General features: G+C 37.9%; 1 protein-coding gene and 1 pseudogene across 1 annotated transcript in view; both read left to right on the top strand.

Moving 5' to 3' along the window:
- Positions 1–24,571, top strand: part of LOC115518926 (tubulin alpha-1B chain) — a 57,837-nt gene that overhangs the window by 13,580 nt on the left and 19,686 nt on the right. The window lies entirely within an intron of this gene.
- On the top strand, positions 10,421–11,532 carry LOC115518930 (annotated as a pseudogene).

Here is a 24,571-nt window from a genome sequence, read left to right as displayed (position 1 = left end):
ATAGAGTTTACACCATCTTACATTCCAACAGTGTATAACAGTTCCAATTTCTTCATATCCTTGTCAACATTTGTTATTTTCTATTGTTTTGTTTTTTGATGATAGTCATTTCAATGGGTATGAGGTGGTATCTCATTATGGTTTTGATTTGCATTTCCCTAATGAGTGGTGATGTTCAGCACCTTTTAATGTGCAAATTGGCCATTTGGATATCTTCTTTGGATAAATGTCTATTCAAGTCCTTTGTTCACTTTTTTTTAGCATAATTCTTTTTTATTGAGATACAATTGACATATAACATTATAGTAGTTTCAAGTATACAACATAATTACTTGATATTTATATATAGTGCAGTGATCACCACAATAAGTCTAGTTAGTATCTGTCAGCTTACATAGTTACAAATTTTTTCTTGTGATAAGAACTTTCAAGACTGGGGCAGTCAGTCAGTTGAGCATCTGACTTCAGCTCAGATCATGATCTCATGGTCTGTGAGTTCGAGCCCTGCATTGGGCTCGTGCTGACAGCTCAGAGCCTGGAGCCAGCTAAGGATTCTGTGTCTCCCTCTCTCTCTGCCCCTCCCCCTCTCGTGCGCGCACGTTCGCACGCGCTCTCTCTCTCTCTCTCTCTCTCAAAAATAAACATTAAAACAAAAAAAAATTTTTTTTTTTCAACGTTTATTTTTATTTTTGGGACAGAGAGAGACAGAGCATGAACGGGGGAGGGGCAGAGAGAGAGGGAGACACAGAATCGGAAACAGGCTCCAGGCTCTGAGCCATCAGCCCAGAGCCTGACGCGGGGCTCGAACTCACGGACCGCGAGATCGTGACCTGGCTGAAGTCGGACGCTTAACCGACTGCGCCACCCAGGCGCCCCAAAACAAAAATTTTTTAAAAAAGAACTTTTAAGACTTGCTCTCAGCAATTTTCAAATATGCAATATAGTATTGTTAACTATAGTCACTATGCTGCATGTTATATTCCCATGACTGATTTATTTTATAACTGAAAATTCGTAACTTTTCACCACCTTCATGCATTTTGACCACCTTTGACCCCATCCCCCTACCTCTGGCAACCACTAATCTATTCTCTATGTCTACTAACATTTGCCCACTTTTTAACTGAGTTAATATTAAAACATTAAAAATATTTTTTTAATTTTATTTAAATCCAAGTTAGTTAACATATAGCATAATAATGGTTTCAGGAGTAGAATTTAGTGGTTCATCACTTACATATAACCCAGTGCTCATCCCAACAAGTACCCATCACGCATTTAGTCCATCCCCCTACCCAGCACCCCTCCAGGAACATTCAGTTTGTTCTCTGTCTTTAAGAGTCTCTTATGCTTTGCCTCCCTCTCTGTTTTTACCTTATTTTTCTTTCCCTTCCCTTCCCCTATGTTCATCTGTTTTATTTATTAAATTCCACATGAATAAAATCATATGATATTTATCTTTCTCTGACTGACTTATTTCACTTAGCATAATACATTCTAGTTCCATCCACATTGTTGCAAATGGCAAGACTGCATTCTTTTTGATTGCCAAGTAATATTTCATTGTTTCAATATTTCATTTCATATATATATGTATGTGTGTATATGTATATAATTGGTGTGTGTGTGTGTGTATATATATATATATATATATATATATATATATATATATAAAACACATCTTCTTTATCCATTCATCAGTCAATGGACATTTGGACTCTTTCCGTAATTTGGCTATTGTTGACAGTGTTGCTATAAGCATTGAGGTGCATGTGCCCCTTCGAATCAGCATTTTTGTGTCCTTTGGATAAATACCTAGTACTGCAATGGCTAGGTCATAGGATAGTTCTATTTTTAATTTTTTGAGGAAACTCCATACTATTTTCCTGAGTGGCTGCACCAGTTTGCATTCCCTAAAACATTTTTAACTACTCTTCAATCTCTGAGGTTCTAAGAATCTTGAGATAATTAAAATGTAAAAAATTAGGGGTATCTGGATAGCTCAGTCGGTTCAGCATCCAACTTCAGCTCAGGTCATGCTCTAAAGGTTCGTAAGTTCGAGCCCCACGTTGGGCTCTGTGCTGAAAGCTGAGAGCCTGGAGCTCACTTTGGATTCTGTGTCTCCCTCTCTCTCTGTCTGCCCCTCCCCTACTCATGCTCTCTCTCTCAAAATAAATAAATAATTAAACACTTTTAATGTAAAAAATCAAAAATTGACAGTAAATATTTTAGTCTTGAGTCTTGAGACTATCATATGAATTTTATAATTCTCCTCTGTGTATTAATTCCTTCAATTAAAAAGTAAAAAATAACAATACTTACCCTATCCTTTTTCTGTCTTTAATTGGAATGTAGCTTTTGGCCTTGAGACATTATAAACAAAAAATATTATAAGTTTATCAATATATGGAAAAATATATATCAAGGTAAGAATTTTATATTATTTACATGTTAAGAATATCAGAAAGGATGTTGAATTTTATTAAATGTCTTTTCAGTAATATTTGGAGATTGACATGATTTTTCTTCTTGAACATATTATGATGAATTATTTTAAAAGCTTTCCTAATGTTGGATCATCATTGCATTTTCCAGTACAAAAATTTTGGTTATGGTGAGTATTCTTCTAATGTGCTGCCAGATTCTATTTGATAATGTGAATTTTCACTCCCACCAGTAGTTTATATAAGCATACTGCTAAGTCATTTATATTATCTTTTAATATAGACTGTGGCATCACACCAGGGCACATTCTAGCAAAAAAAAAAAAAAAAAAGTGATCCTACCCTGAGTTTATACAGTGTAGTCCAGGCAAGTTGGCCTTTGACGATCTAGCTTAATTGAGAGACAGAATTTAGAGTATCAAAAGCAGGAGTTCATTCTTGATGACTAGAGGGGTGAAAACAGATATCCTTGTCTTGTTTCCAATCTTAGGGAGTGTTAAATATTTCATGATTGAGTACGATGTCAGTTTTCAGTTTTTCACAGATGTTCTTTCTTCTTAAAGTTTATTTTGAGAGAGAACGAGAGAATGAAAATGAGAGAGAGGGAGAGAGAGTATCCCAAGCAGGCTCCGTGCTATCAGCATGGAGCCTGATGTGGGGCCTGATATTACGAATTGTGAGATCCTGACCCAAGCCAAAATCAAGGGTCCGATGCTTAACTTACTGAGCCACCCAGGCACCCTTCATAGATATGCATTATTGGATTGTTGAAGTTTCCTTCTATTCCTAGTCTGCTGAAAGTTTGGAGGTTTTTTAATAAATGGATGTTAGATTTTGTCAAATTCTCTTTCTGCATGCATCTGTTGAGATAATCATGTTTTTTTAAAATTCTATTGATACAGTGAATTAGATTAATTGCCTTTTGAATATGAAATCAAAAACAAATCTACCATGAGCATTTTCAAATTTCTAACCATTTCCCTCATTTCTATAGGTACATGATATTTCTCCTATCAAGAAATAAAGCCTATTCCTCTCTCCTTAAATCTTCACTGGACTTATGATTGAGCTGATTAATAGAATGTGACAGAAGGAATCTGTGCCAGATCCAGGTCAATCTCTTAAGAAGCCTGGCAGCTTGTTTTCCCTCAGAGAGGTCATGTGGAAAACAACCAGGGCACCCCACCCAATAGCCGCCACAAAGACCCCAGACATGTAAATGCGACTATCCTAGATATTCTAGCCCCAGATGCGATCCGGCTGAATGCAACTATGTGAATGAGCCAGATAACACCACATGAAACACAGCAACCGTCCATGACCCATGTAATCATGAGAAAAAATGAACAACTGTTTTAAGTCAGTAAGTTTTGGGGTGGTATGATAAGTAGCAACAGATAACTGAAACAAGGCTTACACACACATCTGGGGGGGGGGAATACAGTTTTCATCAGATTCTCTAAAGTGATTAAAACTACTAGAAAAACTAAAAGCTGAAGATTATTTAGGGAACACCTCATAAATATTCCTTTTTTCAGTGTTTTTGATAGTTTTTTTTTTTTAAATTTTTTTTTTCAACGTTTATTTATTTTTGGGACAGAGAGAGACAGAGCATGAACGGGGGAGGGGCAGAGAGAGAGGGAGACACAGAATCGGAAACAGGCTCCAGGCTCTGAGCCATCAGCCCAGAGCCTGACGTGGGGCTCGAACTCACGGACCGCGATATCATGACCTGGCTGAAGTCGGACGCTTAACCGACTGCGCCACCCAGGCGCCCCCTTTTTTTTTTTTTTTTTTTTTCAACGTTTATTTATTTTTGGGACAGAGAAAGACAGAGCATGAACGGGGGAGGGGCAGAGAGAGAGGGAGACACAGAATCGGAAACAGGCTCCAGGCTCTGAGCCATCAGCCCAGAGCCTGACGCGGTGTGTTTTTGATAGTTTTAACAGCAGTGTGCTTAAGATATAATCTTTGACCTCTGTAAGTAGAGTAAAGGTATTGGATTTGGCAATTAAATGAAAGGTCAACGGGATAGAAGGAACATACTTAAAGATCATAAAAGCCATTTATGAAAAGCCCACAGCTAACATCATCCTCAACGGGGAAAAACTGAGAGCTTTTTCCCTGAGATCAGGAACACGACAGGGATGCCCACTCTCACTGCTGTTGTTTAACATAGTGCTGGAAGTTCTAGCATCAGCAATCAGACAACAAAAGGAAATCAAAGGCATCAAAATTGGCAAAGATGAAGTCAAGCTTTCGCTTTTTGCAGATGACATGATATTATACATGGAAAATCCGATAGACTCCACCAAAAGTCTGCTAGAACTGATACATGAATTCAGCAAAGTTGCAGGATACAAAATCAATGTACAGAAATCAGTTGCACTCTTATACACTAACAATGAAGCCACAGAAAGACAAATAAAGAAACTGATCCCATTCCCAATTGCACCAAGAAGCATAAAATACCTAGGAATAAATCTAACCAAAGATGTAAAGGATCTGTATGCTGAAAACTATAGAAAGCTTATGAAGGTAATTGAAGAAGATTTAAAGAAATAAATGAAAGGTCATATGCTTAACAATCTAAAGGGACTGACAACCTAAGGTGAAAAATGAGAAAACTTACTGGACCATTCCTCTTCTGTTCTGAAGTAAGTTTAGGTAGTATTTTAGAGCTAGACCAAAACTCTTCACAAAAAACATGCGAAAATATACACACAAAAGTTATACAAGAAGAAATGAACAAAAGCAGACCCAAAATTCAACATAATAAAATATGGTAAAAAAAAAAAAAAAAAAAAAAGAAAGTAGTTGCATACACGAACCAGCCAGATGTATTCAACTACCATCATAAGTAGCACAGCCACAGTGGGGAGTGTGATCTGAAACTGAGTTAGAGCCTGTCCCCATAGAGTCCAGATAAAAATGACTAAGACATAGCATTGCTTCTATCTGGTAAAAATAACAGTACTGTAGACCATTAGTTCCAATCCAGTAAAAGATGTAATAAATCAGAAGGGTACAAGATAATGTGACAAAGAGAAGCTAATAACCTTGGAAAAAAGAGCTTGAAGAGATCAGGCCAGGTACTCAGAAACAGTTCAAAGAGAATGTATCAGGTACCTAGGTGGAGGCCTGCTAGGCAGTCTGTCTGACTCCCATGTTGGCATTATTTAGGGAAGCAACAGCTCTTTCAAGTGTCCAGGATGCTGAAGGCCAATATGTGCAAGGTCAGACCTGGAGAGGGAGGCAAAACCAAGGATTCTGGGTGGCATTCTCAGGAATCCTTGCTGCAGCATATCACAGAAAGGCCCACCCCAGTGACAATTTCCCAGAAAGCAGACCAAATGAGTTAAAGGCCAAAACTTGTGAGGAAACCCTCAATGATGAGAAAAATGAGGTAAGAACTAAGAAAGATGATTTGAATGCTACACTGGAAAGACTAGAGCAACAAGCACTTGGAGAGATTATGTAAGGATCAGAAATATGGGTGCAGCCAAGCTGGGTCCCTCTGACTTAAGATCTCTCATAAGGTTTCAACCATCCTGTTGGCCAGGGATGCAGTCAATATGAAGGCTCAACTGAGGGAGGATTCACTTCCCAGCTCATTCCTCTGGTTGTTAGCAGAATTCAGTACCTATTTTGAGAGCCTCAGTTCCTTGCTGTTCAGTTGAGGGCCTCAGTTCTTTGCTGCCTGTTGCCTGGAGACCTGTGGTTCCTTAACACATGGGCCTCTTCAAAGGGCAATACACAACATGGCAACTGGATTCCCTCAGAACAAATTAGAAGGAAAGCAAGAGAGAACCCCCAAAACAGAAGCCACAGTCTTTTTGTAACCTAACCTTAAAGTGATATCTTATTATTTTTGCTATAGTCTATTAGAAAAATCAGTAGATCCAGCCTATAGTCAAGGAGAAAGAATTACATAAGGACATGAATACTAGAAGGGGAACAATGGGGGCCATCTTAGAGGCTGTGTATCATAATTACTCAGCTCTAAAAATTGTATCTCTGTATTTAATTGTTGCAAATGTCAGATTACTGGGAGTTAGGATCTCATTGGCCCAGTCTGGGTTATAGTTTTTTCCTGTGGGTTAGTCAACCTTGGCTAGAGGGGGCAAGATCATATAGTACAGGCCATTTCTAGGGTATAGGAAATTGTTGTAGGCTTGTTAGCCACATGAAAATCTGTTATAAAGATAACTATCAAGCTAGTATTAGAATTGCATAAAAACTAACAAGATTAACTTGAGATTTAGGATTGAGAAATAAAGCTATGACATGTTTTCACTCAGTTTCATTGATTATTGCCTTATTCTCTAGAGCTGAAGGGAGAGAGTAAGCATTATTTTGTCACCTGGAGATGCAGATACAATTTGATGGGATAATTTAGACGTGTCTTGTCTAAGCAAAATTGGAAGACTCCCAGAGTTATGAAGGAGGTGGTAGGGAAAATAATAAAGAAAAGAGTGGCTATAGTGGAAAAAATATCAATAAGGAGATCAATTTTAGGGGCACTTGGGTGGCTCAGTCGGTTAAGCATCCAACTTCAGCTCAGGTCATGATCTCACAGTTCATGAGATCAAGCCCCATGTCGGGCTCTGCTGACAGCTCAGAGCCTAGAGCCTGCTTCAAATTCTATGTCTCCCTCTCTCTCTTCCCCTCCTCCACTTGCACTCTGTCTCTCTCTCTCAAAAATAAATAAACATTAAAAAAATTTTTAAGATAAATTTTAAATGAAAAATTCACTTGATACCCTTGAAATTCAAGCATCTCAAAGGTAAATAGAAAATCATATTTGGGGAGTGCCTGGGTGGCTCAGTCAGTTGAGCATACAACTTTGGCTCAGGTCATGATCTCAAAGTTCATGAGTTTGAGCCCCACATCGGGCTTGCTGCTGTTAGCACAGAGCCTACTTCAGATCCTCTGTCCCCCTCTCTCTCTGCCCCTCCCCTGCTCGTGCTCTCTCTCAAAAATAAATAAACATAAAAAAGAAAAGAAAAGAAATCATATTTGGGGCACTTGGCTGGCTCAGCCAGTAGAACATGTGACTCTTGATCTCAGGGTTGTGAGTTCAAGCCCCACGTTGGATGTAGAGATTACTTAAAAACAAAATCTTAAAAAAAAGAAAAGAAAAGAAAATCATCTTTGCTGACACTGATACAATATTTACAAAAAAGCAAATAACTCAAGGTAGGCTGAGTATCCCTGTTCTTCTTCAATTTTCTTATTTTTATTCTCTAGGGCATTCTGCTGTCAGTAATGGTGGAGTATCTTGTTGCAGGCCAACCCTGCAGCAAAAAACAATCAGAAAATATGAACAAAGTTAAAAATGTAAAAATCTATTCACAGGAATCAGAGAGCTCCCAAGCCAATTGAGGAGCTAAAATCTCAGACTTCTGAAGTACAAAGAGGTAAACCTGACATTAAATGTCTCTTTTCCCTTAGAGGCATTACTGATTCAACAGTAGTAATGAGAGGCTAAGAAGCTGAGCAGAAAGCAGAAGCGAAAAGGCTGAGAACTGGTCTTCCTGTAGTCTTACAGAGCTTGGGGGGAAAAACTGCTCAGGACCCACCAAGATAAAGGAACTCCACTTCCCCCTATACTTGTATATTTTTTTTAATTTTTTTAAATGTTTATTTTTGAGAGAGAAAGAGAGAGACTGAGCATGAGTGGGGGAGAGGAAGAGAGAAAGGGAGACACAGAATCTGAAGCAGGCTCCAGGCTCCGAGCTGTCAGCACAGAGCCCGACACGGGGCTCAAACTCACAAACTGTGAGATCATGACTCGAGCTGAAGTCAGTCGCTTAACTGACTAAGCCACCCAGGTGCCTTCCCCCCTTTACTTTTAGTTGGGACTCCCAAAGGCCTATACATTAGAAGATACCAGCCCTTGTAAATACTAAAGCTCAGCTTCTCATCAACTCAATCCCTGGTTTGATTAAGATGGTCTAATCTTACCCTAACTGACTTCCAGAAGCAAAAGTAACCTCTTGCTGCAGAAATATAACACCATCCAGGGACTCAAATTATCTCTTTAATTTTTCATAAACCACTTTCAGTATTAAACAAAAAATACCAGTATTCCACAAACAAGATCAAATGACAAAAACTGAAGCAGAAGAGAAAAGGATCCATAGAAGAGTCAGATATTGGAATTATCAGACATGTACTTTAAAATAACCATAATGAGGGGCACCTGACTGGCTCAGTCAGTAGAGCATGTGACTCTTGATCTCAGGGTCATGAGTTTGAGCCCCACACTGAGTGTAGAAAATTCCGAAATAAATAAATAAATAAATAAATAAATAAAGCAACCATAATGAATAGGTTTAAGAAGTTAAATGACAAGATAGAGAAATTCAGCAGAGGAAACTGTATGAAATATTAAATGAAAATTCTAGAACTGAAAAATAATCACATTTAAAAATTCAATGGGGCTTAACAGCACATTGGACACATACAAAGAGCTAACTAGCGAACTAGAAGATAGGTCAGAAGAAATTATCCAGAGTGACGATAAGGGGGGAGAAAAGAGGAAAATAGAGAAAAGAACATAAAATACACATAAGACTGTAAAAAATAAAATCTTTGATATATACCTGATTAGAGGACCAGAAGAGGGAGACAATGGGATAGAAACACTATTTGAAGAGAAAATAACCAAAATATTTCCAAAAGTAGTGAAGGAACCAGAGTCACAAATATAAGAAATTCTCTGAACTCAAGCAGAACAAATACAAAGAAAAGCATACTTCAAGCATATCATAGTGAAGTTGCTAAAAACCAAAGATAAAGATAAAATCTTAAAAGAAGTCATGGGGGAGGGGGTTGGTAGAGGGACGTACCTTCAAAAGAGCAATAAAGCTAATAGGTAGCTTCTCAACAAATTCATGGAAGCCAAAAGATAATGGAATGATATGTACAAAGTATTGTAAGATAATAACTGCCAAACTAGAATTTTATACTCAGTATAAAAAAGTTCTTCAGAAATGAAGCCAAATTAATATATTTTCACACAAACAAAAACAGAAAACTTGCCAGCAGCAGATCTTCATTAAAGGAACCCCAAAGGGAGTTCTACCAAAAGGAAAAGGATCCCAAATGGAAGCACAGATATGCAAAAAGAGATTTCGAGCAATAAAAAGAGCAATAAATATGAAGATAAATTCTGATGAATAAGAGCTTACATGTAAAGAATTATGAGAGCAGATAAAAACAAAGAATTTCTGGAATGAAAACTATGATCTCTCAGGGAAAAAAATGCAGATGAATTGAAGGAGAGAATATTTACTGGCAAGATCTGAACTAGTGACTGGAAAGTTGAGCAGAAGAGCTATTTCAAAGCAAAGAGCTGAAATACAAACAGAAATCATAATGGAAGATATAAGACTTAGACATAGATCCAGGAGACCTAGTATGCAAGTAATAGCAGGAAAAGAGGACAGATGGAGAAAAGGTGATACTTTAAAATGTAATATAGGGGGCGCCTGGGTGGCGCAGTCGGTTAAGCGTCCGACTTCAGCCAGGTCACCATCTCGCGGTCCGTGAGTTCGAGCCCCGCGTCAGGCTCTGCGCTGATGGCTCGGAGCCTGGAGCCTGTTTCTGATTCTGTGTCTCCCTCTCTCTCTGCCCCTCCCCCGTTCATGCTCTGTCTCTCTCTGTCCCAAAAATAAATAAACATTAAAGAAAAAAAAATTTTTAATGTAATATAGATTGCTGGATACAAAATTATACAAAAATCAGCTGCATTTTTATATACCAAAAGTAATTGGAAATTTTAACTTAAAAAGGATATCATTCATAATAGTATCAAAAAACATATAACATGCCTATGAATAAAATTACCCAAATTGTTCAAGACATACTTTAATGAAACTTTATTGAAAAACACTAAATCAGAACCTTCAAGAGGAGGACAGGGCACTTGGAGAGTACAATTCAAGAAGGATCAGAAAAACTTTCTTGGCAAAGAAAATAATTAAACATGGGCAAAGGAGATCCTAAGAAGCCGAGAGGCAAAATGTCATCATATGCATTCTTTGTGCAAACTTGCTGAGAGGAGCACAAGAAGAAGCACCCAGATGCTTCAGTCAACTTCTCAGAGTTTTCTAAGAAGTGCTCAGAGAGGTGGAAGGCCATGTCTGCTAAAGAGAAAGGAAAGTTTGAAGACATGGCAAAGGCAGACAAGGCCCATTATGAAAGAGAAATGAAAACTTATATCCCTCCTAAAGGGGAAACAAAAAAGAAGTTCAAGGATCCCAATGCACCCAAGAGGCCTCCTTCGGCCTTTTTCTTGTTTTGTTCTGAGTATCGTCCAAAAATCAAAGGAGAACATCCTAGCCTATCCATTGGTGATGTTGCAAAGAAACTGGGAGAGATGTGGAATAACACCGCTGCAGATGACAAGCAGCCTTATGAGAAGAAGGCTGCGAAGCTGAAGGAAAAATATGAAAAGGATATTGCTGCATACCGAGCTAAAGGAAAGCCTGACGCAGCAAAAAAGGGAGTCGTCAAGGCTGAAAAAAGCAAGAAAAAGAAGGAAGAGGAGGAGTATGAGGAAGATGAAGAGGATGAGGAAGAGGAGGAAGATGAAAAAGATGAAGAAGATGATGATGATGAATAAGTTGGTTCTAGTGCAGTTTTTTTTTTTTGTCTATAAAGCATTTAACCCCCCTGCACACAACTCACTCCTTTTAAAGAAAAAAATTGAAATGTAAGGCTGTGTAAGATTTGTTTTTAAACTGTACAGTGTCTTTTTTTGTATAGTTAACACACTACCAAATGTGTCTGTAGATAGCCCTGTCCCGGTAGTATTTCCAATAGCCACTAACCTTGCCTGGTACAGTATGGGGGTTGTAAATTGGCATGGAAATTTAAGGCAGGTTCTTGTTGGTGCACAGCACAAATTAGTTATATATGGGGATGGTAGTTTTTTCATCTTCAGTTGTCTCTGATGCAGTTTATACGAAATAATTGTTGTTCTGTTAAGTGAATACCACTCTGTAATTGCAAAAAAAAAAAAAAGTTGCAGCTGTTTTGTTGACATTCTGAATGCTTCTAAGTAAATACAATTTTTTTATTTAAAAAAAAAGAAAAACACTAAATCATACCTAAATAAATGGAATTATATACTTAGTCTGTGGATTGGAAGAGTTATCTCATAAAAACGTCAGTTCTTCTCAAAATGACCTATAGATTCAATATAATTTCAATCAAAATCACAAAAGTCTCTGTATGTGTATGCATGTGTACATGTTATCTAAGTACGCACTTAACACAGAACATATATCACATACGGCATCATACTAGAGGATTTTCAAAATATGGAATGAATAAGGGGCACCTGGGTGGCTCAGTTGGTTAAGCGTCCAACTTCAACTCAGGTCATGATCTCGCAGTTTGTGAGTTTGAACCCCCAGGCTGGCTCTGTGCTGACAGCTTGGAGCCTGCTTCAGATTCTGTGTCTCCCTCTCTCTCTGCCCTTCCCCTGTTCGCACTCTGTGTCTCTGTCTCTCAAAAATAAACATTAAAAAAATTTTTTTAATAAAAAAATATATAAATAATAAAATATGGAATGAATAAAAGTCCTTGCTGACCATTTTATACAACACAGGGAATAGTGGCACTATGGGACAAAGAAAGTGCTGCAGGTGTTTGCTTCTAGGGCAGGCCTTCTGATCCTTCTAAGGCTTGGGTAAGCATCATGAAGGCACTTTGTTTATCTAGACATTAGGCTATAAATTGTTTTTCTCTGTATTTATAAGAAACCTAAAAGATAAGAATATCAGGAAGGTAAATACAGATCCTTTTTATCTGGCTAATCAGGCTAAGGTGAAAGACTTAAGTAAGATTAAATTTGGTTATTTCTGTTCTCCATGATACATTTCATATTTTCTTTCTGTTATGTTTTCTTGACAGATCATGTAAAGAGATATGGATTATTATTATTATTATTATTATTATTATTATTATTATTTGTCAAACTTTTATGTTACAGAGTCTGTCTTTACCATTCTGGAATGTGGCCCCTTAACTCCAAGACTTAAGGCTAACTGCAAAATCTTTATGATTTCAAGAATTAAAGAGAATCATAGATATGCCTATTATTGGATTTTTACTAGTTCACAAATTGTGCATTAATCAAATAAGCTATTAAGATTATCTTACTAGCTTTATATTAATTTTATCAATTAACTATAAATATTGTATAAATTCTCTAGTTAGATCCAATTATAGATCTTGGATCTAGTTTTCTCTTGGAAGGCTTGCAAATTATAAGTAAGTAAGAGAAATGCCTCTAACAGACTCATAACCAAATACAATGCCAGGTCTCGTTTTTCCACAATATATATAGTGTAAATCCACTCACATAAAACAGTAAATATTTAGCATTTACTATTTAGTATATGTTTATACTAAATAGATGTCTACAAGGATCTTTATCAAATGTTAACAGTATTTTTAATAATGATAGGATTTCAAGTAAATTTACTTCCACTACAACTTTCTAAGTTGTCTGAATTTTCTAGAATGAGTAGATAGAACAAAGGAAATGGGAAATGTTTAAAAAGAATGAAGGAATTTCTCTGGTTTGAACTTAAAAGCCTGTTTATAGGGTCACCTAGCTGGCTCAGTCGGTAGAACAATACGATTCTTAATCTCAGGGTCAGGAGTTCCTATCATGAGTTCAAGTTCCACATTGGGTGTGGAGCCTAGTTAAAATAATAATAATAATAATAATAATAATAATAATAATAATAATAAAGGAATAAATAAAAAAATAAAACCTGTTTATAGTGGATACATAGGCTGGGTGTCAAAAAATACAGGATATTCCTTAATGATGCATTCTATTAGTTTTACAAGTCTATTTATAGTTGATGTTACCATGTTCTAGATGCCACTTCCAGTTAAGAACCTCTCCAAATCATTATTCTATAAATCACTTTGTGGCAATGGGTCAGGAAGCTTTTTTTTTTTTTTTTTTTTTTTTTTTAAGATTTTATGATTGGCGTGCCTGGGTGCCTCGGCCGGTTAAACATCTGCCTCTTGATCTCAGCTCAGGTCATAATCTCATGGTTAGAGGGATGGAGCCCCAGAGAGGGGCTCTGTGCTGATAGTGCAGAGCCTGTTTGGGATTCTCTCTCTCCCCTCTCTCTGCCACTCCCCTGCTTGTTCTCTCTCTAAAACAAATAAATAAACTTAAAAAACTAAAAAAAAATGCTTTAAAAAATAAAAAATAATGTGTACAAAATAAATAAATAAAGTATACAAATCACTGGTGTTTAATATATTCAGAGTTGTGTAACCATCACCATAATCAATTTTACAACATTTTCATCACCTCCCCAAAAGAAACTCTGCAACCTAGGCAACCACTAATCTATTTTCTGTCTCTATATATTGTCCTGTTCTGGACATTTCATATAAATGGCATCATAAAGCATGTAGGCATTTGTAACTGGCTTCTTTATTTAAAAAAAAAAATCAACTTACGTAGATATATTTTGTAAATATTTCCATTTCAGTGATCCAAATTGTTACCGGAAACACTAGAAGGGCATGAAATTTTTAAATATAGCAATTTCTTTGTATTGTTCATTTAAAAAAAATTTTTTTTAACGTTTATTTATTTTTGAGACAGAGAGAGACAGAGCATGAACGAGGGAAGGTCAGAGAGAGGGAGATACAGAATCCAAAACAGGCTCCAGGCTCTGAGCTGTCAGCACAGAGCCCGACGCGGGGCTCGAACCCACAGACCGCGAGATCATGACCTGAGCTGAAGTCGGCCGCTCAACCGACTGAGCCACCCAGGCGCCCCTGTATTGTTCATTGATATATAATTCATATACCATAAAATTCATCCTTTAGTGTATAATTTAAATTTTTAAATATAGTCACCAGGTTTTGCAACCATTACCACCACCTAATTCCAAACATTTTCATCATTCATCATGCTACAAAAAAAACCCCAAAACTTCTGTACCTGTTAGCAGTTATTCCTCATTCAATTACCACCCCTTCACCCCCAGCCCATGGCAAACACTAATCCGTATTTTTCTGTTTCTGTGGATTTGCCTATTCTGGACATTTCATGTAAATTGAATCATACAATATGCAGCTTCTTTCACTTAGCATGTTTTCAAGGTTCATCTATGTTATAGTATGTATCAATACTTCATTTATTTTTACTGCCAAATAAATATCAATTGTGTGGATATACAACATTCTCTTTATCCATTCATCAGTTGATGGACATTTGGATTGTTTCCACTTTTTGGCTACTATGAATAATGCTGTGAAGGATAGCAGAACTTGCCACCCCAAAACATACCACTTTCACACAATGATTGTTTTGAACTGAAGGCAATTGAGAAGCAGATCAAAACAAAGCAAAAACAAAAACAAAAAACCTCTCTGTCCTTTCCCTATTTGCCTAAAAGCAAGATATCAATTAATCATTGACAACCCTAGACATTTATCAGCCCAGAAACAGTACAAGAGAGCACACATCAAAAACCTTACTGACCAGCTCGGTTATCTTCCATTAGGCCCGCTTATATTTACAATGTGCTACCCCTAGAGACTCAACGATTCTTTTCTTTTGTCTTCTCACTTCTCTAAAGATTTATTGTTTCCTTGCTATGATGCTGTATAAGCCCATGCTTTAGCCAAACCTTTGAGTTATTATGCCTGAGTTTCTCCCATGTATATATGAGATAGACATGCTAGTAACCTTTTATTTTTCAAGTTTATTTATTTATTTTGAGAAAGAAAGAGAGAGAGCATGGGGTAGGGGGGGAGAGAGAGAGAGAGAGAGAGAGAGAGAGAAAGAGAGAGAATCCCAAGCAGGCTCTGTGCTGTCAGCTCAGAACCTGATTCAGGGCTTGATCCCATGAGATCATGACCTGAGCAGAGATCAAGAGTCTGATGCTTAACTGACTGAGCCACCCAGGTGTCCCAGTTAACTTCTATTTTTTTCTCTTGTTAATCTGTCTTTTGTTACAGAGCCCTAGCCAAGAACCTAGAAGGGTAGAAAAAAAAGTATTTCCCCCCATTACAGCTGCTATGAACATAGGTGTAAGTTTTTGTGTGGCTATATGTTCTCATATATGCTTTTTCCAAATTGGTCACACCATTTACATTCCTTTCAGTAGTGTATGAGACCCCAATTTTTCCAAAACTTGTTATTACCATTTTTTTTATTGTAATCATCCTAATGGTGTGATATGGTATCTCGCTGGGTTTTGATTTGCATTTCCCTGATGGCTAATAATGTTGAGCACCATTCCATGTGCTTATTGGTCATTTGTGTATCTTCTATGGAGAAATGTATATTCAGACTCTTTGCCCAATTTTTTGCCCATTTTTAAATTATATTGTCTTCTATTTTTTAGTTGTAACAGTTCTTTATATATTCTAGACACAAGTATATAATAATATTTTTGATTTGCAAATATTTTCTCCAATTCTGTGGGCTGTCTTTACACTTTCTTGATAGTGTCTTTTGAAGCACAGATATTTTAAATTGTGATGAAGTCTAATTTATCTATTTTTTTCTTTTGTTGTTTATACCTTGGACATCATTTCTAAGAAGGCTTTGCCTAACCCAAGGTCATAAAGATTTACTTCTACATTTTCTTGTAAGTTTTATAGTTTTATGTATTACATTAGGTGTATGATCCGTTTTGAGTTTTTTAATGTATTTTTTAAGTATTTTATGTGTTTTTATACATATTTTTATGTATGTGTGAGGAAAGGATCCAATTTTATTCTTTTGCATATGAATATCTACTTGTTCTAGCATTCTATGTTGAAAAAACTCTTCTTTCCTAAATGATTTGTCTTGGCACCCTTGTCAAACAATTAATTAACTATGAATGTTAAAGATTATTTCTGGACTCTCAATTCCATTCCATTAATCTGTTATATCTATTGTTACACCAGCACTGCACAGTCATGATTATTGTTGCTTTTCAGAAAGTTTTTAAATCAGGAAGCATGAGTCCTCTAACTTTGTTCTTTTTCAAGATTGTTTTGGCTACTCTAGGTTTCTTGAATTTTCACATGAATTTTAGGACCAGTTTTCTAATTTCTGGAAAGAAGCCAGCTGGGGATTTTGATAGGGATTACAATATGTCTATTTACCAACCTGGGAAATATTGCCATCTTAATAATATTAAGTCTTCCAATCCTTAAACATGAAATATCTATTTATTTAGATGGTCTTTGATTTCTTTCAACAATGTTTTGTAGTTATTCTTTTTTTTTTTTTAATTTTTTTTTCAACGTTTTTTATTTATTTTGGGGACAGAGAGAAACAGAGCATGAACGGGGGAGGGGCAGAGAGAGAGGGAGACACAGAATCGGAAACAGGTTCCAGGCTCCGAACCATCAGCCCAGAGCCTGACGCGGGGCTCGAACTCACAGACCGCGAGATCGTGACCTGGCTGAAGTCGGACGCTTAACCGACTGCGCCATCCAGGCGCCCCCGTTTTGTAGTTATTCTATGATTTCAACTGCAATATTATCTATTATTAGAAAAAAGAAGTAATTATAATTCAAGTCTCTCAGTTCTTTTTCAAGATTTTGAAGAGAGATTTATTTGTCATACAGAAACAAAAACTTTTAAATTCTTAGTGGATCTCCAATTTAAATTTTCTGCCCCATCTCCATGGTTTTTTTAATTTTAGGACCACTAAATCTCTGTCCCATGTTGGTAGGCAAGGTTTCTTACTTTTGCTTGGTCTTAACTTGATTGAAGAAACACTGGTGTGCCACACACACAACATATTCTCTATACTCACTGGGGACCCAGTTTGCTTATTCCACTGGGATGGCTTTTTGGATCTGTGATAAGATGCAGGGACTTTTTCCCCTTTGGGTTTATTATTAAGAGAACATCTTATTCTGTGGCCGCAATAGAGAACAGCATTAAGACACCTTCTGTAGAATGAGTTAAAAAGGACACGGTATGTTTCTAATTTGTTTAAGAGAGGAAGAGTTAACTTTATTTATTTATTTATTTATTTATTTATTTATTTATTTATTTATAAATGTTTACTTATTTTTGAGAGACAGAGAGTGCAAGCGGGGGAGGAGCAGAGAGAGAGGGGGACAGAGGATCTGAAGCAGGTTCTGTGACAGCAGAGAGCCTGATGTGGGGTTCAAACTCACATACTGAGAGATCATGACCTGAGCTGAAGTTGGACACTCAACTGACTAAGCCAGCCACCCAGGCACCCCGAGAGAGTTAACTTTTAAAGAATCCTTACTTAATATTCTGAACCTTAACTTCTGCCAGAGGGGAAATTTAAACACAGCACAATTTTCTTCCATATACACATATACACACATACAGAGAGGGAGAGAGAGAGAGAGAGAGAAGCAAAAAATCTGCCTGCTTCCCCTATAGAATCATACGTTGGTTAATTAAATATATGCCAACATTCTTTATATATACATGGCTTCAGTGATACATATTTCATAAGTCTCAGTTTATGGTTTCAGGGGTACTGAAGCAAGTATAGTCAGGGAGTTATAGATTTCATTAATTTTAAAGAAAACCCTTTCTTAGGGGTACCTGGCTGGCTCAGTCAGCAGAACATGTGACCCTTGATCTCAGGGTTGTGAGTTCAAGCCCCACGTTAGGCATAGAGCCTACTTTAAAACGTAAATAATATAATATAATATAATACAATTTAAAAAAAGAATTTAAAAAAAGAAAAGAAAAACCATTCTTAGATAATTCTCCCAAAAAAATTGTACAGAACATTCTCTTCCTCCATATATATATATATATTAAGCTTATTTATTTATTTTGAGAGAGAGTGAGTATGGGGGGAGGGGCGACAGAGAGAGGAGAGACAGAATTGCTGTGAGTGTGGAGGAATCCCACGTGGGGCTCAATCTCACAAACTGTGAGATCATGACCTGAGCTAAAATCAAGAGTCTTGATGTTTAACCAGCTGAGCCACCCAGGTTCCCCCTCTTCCTTCATATATAAATTAATATTGTTTTAAACTTTTATTAATGATAATTTAACTTGAATGAGTACTTCAAAATTACCAGCTTCTCATCCATTTTTAATAGCTTATTCTCCCTTCAAGAACACCAGAGGTAAAATCAGCATTCTTTACTACTGACCCAACATAATTGCTATTCTTTCTGAGTTACCAAGTTTAATACTTATGTGTAATTATGTTAGATAATGTGATTGGTATTTTTACTGGATTTTTTCTTTAATTATTTGTTTTTTCCTATCATGTGGAAATGAGCATTATTTGACAGTAAACACAAGAATTAATTCCTGAACCTGGATTGTGCCAAAATGACAAGTAATTCCATTTCACAAGATGAAATCACTATATAATATTTTCTGTAGGACCAAAATGATCATAGTATAGGCAAGAAAAGTGGCTCAAGTACATTTGAATTCATTTGGAAGGCAAAAACAAAAAACAAAACAAAACAAAACAAAAAATTCCACACTCTAAAAAATCTAAAAAGTAAATTATTGGCCTTTTAAATTTTTCACTGGGGGGCGCCTAGGTGGCTCAGTCAGTTAAGTGTCCAACTTCAGCTCAGGTCACGATCTTGCGGTTCATGAGTTCGAGCCCCACGTCAGGCTCTGTGCTGACAGCTCAGATCCTGGAGCCTGCCTCAGATTCTGTGTCTCCCCCTCTCTCTGCCCCTCCCCTGCTCGTGCTCTGTCTCTCTCAAAAATAAATAAAAATTTAAAAAATTTTTAAATAAATAAATAAATATTTCACTGGGAAGGCTTTCTCTGGAACCATTTTCCTGGGACAGAGACCCTAGAGAGTCATTTGAGGTGCTGAGGATTAAGATAGATAACCTGGGGGCACCTGGCTGGCTCAGTCAGAAAAGCATGCAGCTCTTGATATCAGGATCATGTGTTTGAGCCCCACATTGGTTGTAGCGATTACTAAAAATAAATAAACTTAAAAGAGAAAAAAGGAAAAGATCGATAACTTGGGTTGCTATCTCAAAGCTCACCAAAATGAAAAGAAACTAGTCCTTACATGATGCAAAATGTAATCTTCCCATACAAAAGGAAACAATAAAGTACATGACTGACACTATATCCATTCATCCATTTAGTATCTTTTCAACACCAAACATATCTGTAAATAGACCTATGGTAAGCATTTGAGGATACACAGTTCTACATTTAAGAGCCTGATGAGGGGCTTGAACTCATGAACTATGAAATCATGCCCTGAGCTGAAGTCAGACACTTACCAACTGAGCCACCCAGAAGCCCCTAATTCTTTTATTTTTTTAAGTTTATTTATTTATTTTGAGAAAGAGTGTGCACACATGGACACACTCACATGAGTATGCAGGTGAGGGGCAGAGAGACAGAAAGAGAGAGAATCCCAAGCAGTTTCCATGCTGTTCCCATGCGGGGCTCATTTCCCATGACTAAGCCAACCAGGTGCTCCTCTACATTCAACTCTTATTCAAGACCAAAGCGGGAGGCATCACAATCCCCTACTACAAAGCTGTAATCATCAAGACAGCATGGTACTGGCACAAAAACAGACGCATAGACCAATGGCATAGAATAGAGACTCCAGAATTGGACCCAGAAAAGTATGGCCAACTAATCTTTGACAAAGCAGGAAAGAATATCCAATGGAAAAAAGACAGTCTCTTTAACAAATGGTGCTGGGAGACCTGGACAGCAACATGCAGAAGAATGAAACTAGACCACTTTCTTATACCATTCACAAAAATAAACTCAAAATGGATAAAGGACCTGAATGTGAGACAGGAAACCATCAAACCCTAGCGGAGAAAGCAGGAAAAAACCTCTCTGACCTCAGCCACAGCAATTTCTTACTTGACACATCTCCAAAGGCAAGGGAATTATAGCAAAAATGAACTATTGGGACCTCATGAAAATAAAAAGCTTCTGCACTGCAAAGGAAACAACCAACAAAACTAAAAGGCAACCAACAGAATGGGAGACAATAGTTGCAAATGACATATCGGGCTACAAAGGGCTAGTATCCAAAATCTATAAAGAACTCACCAAACTCCACACAAGAAAAACAAATAATCCTATGAAGAAATGGGCAGAACACATGAATAGACACTTCTCTAAAGAAGACATCCAGATGGCCAACAGGCACATGTAAAGATGCTCAACGTCACTCCTCATCAGGGAAATACAAATCAAAACCACACTCAGATACCACCTCACACCAGTCAGAGTGGCTAAAATGAACAAATCAGGAAACTATAGATGCTGGCGAGGATGTGGAGAAATGGGAACCTTCTTGCACTGTTGGTGGGAATGCAAACTGGTGCAGCCGGTCTGGAAAACAGTGTGGAGCTTCCTCAAAAAATTAAAAATAGATCTACCCTATGACCCAGCAATAGCACTGCTAGGAATTTACCCAAGGGATACAGGGGTACTCATATATAAGGGCACTCGTACTCCAATGTTTATAGCAGCACTTTCAACAATAGCCAAATTATGGAAAGAGCCTAAATGTCCATCACTGATGAATGGATAAAGAAATTATGGTATATATATATACAATGGAATACTACTTGGCAATGAGAAAGAATGAAATATGGCCTTTCGTAGCAACATGGATGGAACTGAAGAGTGTTATGCTAAGTGAAATAAGTCATACAGAGAAAGACAGATACCATATGTTTTCACTCTTATGTGGATCCTGAGAAACTTAACAGAAGACCATGGGGGAGGGAAAGGGGGAAAAAAAAGTTACAGAGAGGGAAGGAGGCAAACCATAAGAGACTCTTAAAAACTGAGAATAAACTGAGGGTTGATGAGGGGGTGGGAGGGAAGGGAGGGTGGGTGATGGGCATTGAGGAGGGTACTTGTTGGGATGAGCACTGGGTGTTTTATGGAAACCAATTTGACAATAAATTTCATATTAAAAAATAAAAATAAATAAAATAAAAAACATTAAATAAAAAAAAACCATACTTATTCACCACCTACTACATAAGACTCTGGGGCTAAGGCTGTGAATAAAACAGACAAGATCCTCCCCTTTTATTTATTTGTTTAAGTTTATTTATTTTGGGGGGGGGGGGAGACAGAGAATCCGATGCAGGCTCCATGCTGTCAGCGCAGAGCCCAATGTGGGGCTCAAACTCACCAACCATGAGATCACAACCTGAGCTGAAATCAAGATTCAGACGCTTAACCAAACTGAGCCACCCCAGTATTCCAAGATCTTCCCCTTTTAGAATTTATATTCCAGTGGGAGACAGAAATTAAGCAAATAAATGATAAATGTGCTAAGAGTAAAAAAGAAGCAGGTTAAGGGGGGAAAGAAGGGATGGAGCATACTATTTTAGAAAGAAAGGTCAAGTCCTCTTTGGGGTGATAATATTGAAAGAGAAACTTTAAGGAAATGAAGAAATGAATATCTGGGGGAAAAGGAAACTAGGCAAAGGGAACCACGAGTGGAGAGTCTTGAGGCAAAGTAGCATACTTACTGTGTTTGAGGTATAGTACAAAGGCCAATGCAGTTGAAGTGGATGAGGGAGTGGGGGGAAATAACATAAGATGAAGCCAGAGAGGTAGCCAGGAGCCAAATCATGAAGAACCTTTTAGAAGAATGTAAGAATTTGGATGTTATTCTAAGAATGCCCTCCAGGGGCGCCTGGGTGGCGCAGTCGGTTAAGCGTCTGACTTCAGCCAGGTCACGATCTCGCAGTCCGTGAGTTCGAGCCCCGTGTCAGGCTCTGGGCTGATGGCTCAGAGCCTGGAGCCTGTTTCCGATTCTGTGTCTCCCTCTCTCTCTGCCCCTCCCCCGTCCATGCTCTGTCTCTCTCTGTCCCAAAAATAAGTAAAAAACGTTGAAAAAAAAAAGTTTTAAAAGAATGCCCTCCAGAGTAGGCATGATCAAAATTATATTTTTATTTTATTTTTCATTTTGTTTATTTTAGAGAGAGAGGGCACACAAGTTGGGGAGAGGGGCAGAGGAGAGAGAGAGAGAATCACAGGCAGGCTCCACATTCAACATGGAGCCCGACACGGGGCTTGATCCCATGACCCTGGGATCATGACCTGAACTGAAATTAAGAGTTGGACACTCAACCAACTGAGCCACCCAGACACCCCCCAAATTATATTTTTAAAGGATCACTTTTAAAAGCAGCCTATACGAATAAAAACAGGGAGAGCAGTTAAGTAGACTATTTCTGTGTCTGGGAGAGAGATGGCAAACAATTCAGGATATATTTTTTAGGCATAGCTCACAGATTTGCTGATGTATTAGATGAACTATTTTTTTTAATTTTTTAAAAATTTTTTAATTTTTTAAAAATTTTTAAATGTTTTTATTTATTTTTGAGACAGAGAGAGACAGAGCATGAGCAGGGGAGGGGCAGAGAGAGAGGGAGACACAGAATCTGAGGCAGGCTCCAGGCTCTGAGCTGTCAGCACAGAGCCTGATGTGGGGCTCAAACTCACAGACTGTGAGATCATGACCTGAGCTGAGGTCAGACGCTTAACCGACTGAGCCACCCAGGCGCCCGAAAATTTTTTATTTTTGAGAGAGAGAGAGACAGAGCTTGAGGAGGGGGAGGGGCAGAGAGAGAGGGAGACACAGAATCTGAAGCAGGTTCCAGGCTCCAAGCTGTCAGCACAGAGCCCCATGTGGGGCTCGAACCCAGGAACTGCGAGATCATGATCTGAACTGAAGCCGGACGCTTAACCAACTGAGCCACCCAGACGCCCCAGACGAAATATTTGAAAAAAGAGAGAAGTCAAGAGTAACTCAAAGGTCTTTGACCAGCACAACTGGGTGAACAGAGATAACATTTACTCAGAGGGAGAACACTAGGAGAGGAAAGAAGTAGGTTGTGTGCATTTAAGTGTGAGGAGGAGGTGGAATTCAAGAAACCTGTTTGGGACATGATAAATCTAGGATGCTTATTAGACATCCTGTTGGAGATGTTGAGTAAGATATGTGCTTCAGGGAATAGGGGAAAGGTCTGGGTAAGATATATACATTTGGTAGTCACCAGCATATAGATAATGTTGTTGTTTTTTTTAAGTTTATTTATTTATTTTGAGAGACACTGGGAGCAGCGGGAGGAGCAGAGAGAGAGAGGGAGAATCCCAAACAGACTCCAAGTGGTCAGCTCAGAGCCCAATGTGGGGCTCCAACCAAGGAAACTGAGATCATGACCTGAGCTGAGATCAAGAGTCAGACACTTCACCGACTGAGTCACCCAGGCACCCCTATACATAATACTTAAAGCCATGGGGCGCCTGGGTGGCTCAGTCGGTTAAGTGTCCAACTTTGGCTAAAGTCATGATCTCACGGTTTGTGGGTTCAAGCCCTGCAGTGGGCTCTGTGCTGACAGCTCAGAGCCTGGAGCTGCTGCAGATTGTGTCTCCCTCTCTGTCTGCTCCTCCCCCACTCACACTCTGTCTCTCTCTCTCAAAAATAAACACTAAAGAAAATTAAAAAAAAAACAAAACCCATGAGGTTAGATGGGCATATATGTCTTCTTTTTCACTTATGCGGCCATTTCTCTACATCAGCAGTCTTCACATTTTTGCTTGTGTACGACCTAATTTTTTTTTGAAAACTATGTACCTCTTCAGACATCTTTAAGTTGTATCTAAAATTGTTCAAATTTAGTTTGAATGGTTAAAAAAAGAATGTAATTTTAACATTTAAACATTTTAAATTTCAACATTTTAAAGTAAAACTTATACCATTCTGTTACATCTAATGGAATCCGAAAACATCTAAGTTGATACCTGCTATCATCTGTTTTTAAAAGATAAGAGAAAACTGGAGGGTCTGGGGGGCTCAGTCAGTTAAGCATTCGACTTCAGCTCAGGTTCATGAGTTTGAGACCCACGTTGGGCTCTCCGCTGTCAGCATGCAGCCCACTGTGGATCCTCTGTTTCCCTCTCTCTCTGCCCTGCCTCTGCTCCCGCCTCTCAAAATAAATAAATAAACTTAAAATAAAATAACATATAACATAAAACTGAGTTTCCAATAATGTGGTGGACTAGATATTTTGATGTGCCTTCCAATAAAAACTAAAAATGCTAGATAAAATGATAAAACCATTTTCTTAAAAGTTTC

This window comes from Lynx canadensis, chromosome B4, assembly GCF_007474595.2.
Source record: "Lynx canadensis isolate LIC74 chromosome B4, mLynCan4.pri.v2, whole genome shotgun sequence".
NCBI classification, from domain to species: Eukaryota; Metazoa; Chordata; class Mammalia; order Carnivora; family Felidae; genus Lynx; species Lynx canadensis.
Note: the sequence above shows the minus strand (reverse complement) of the source record. Positions and strands in the feature narration are given on the sequence as shown.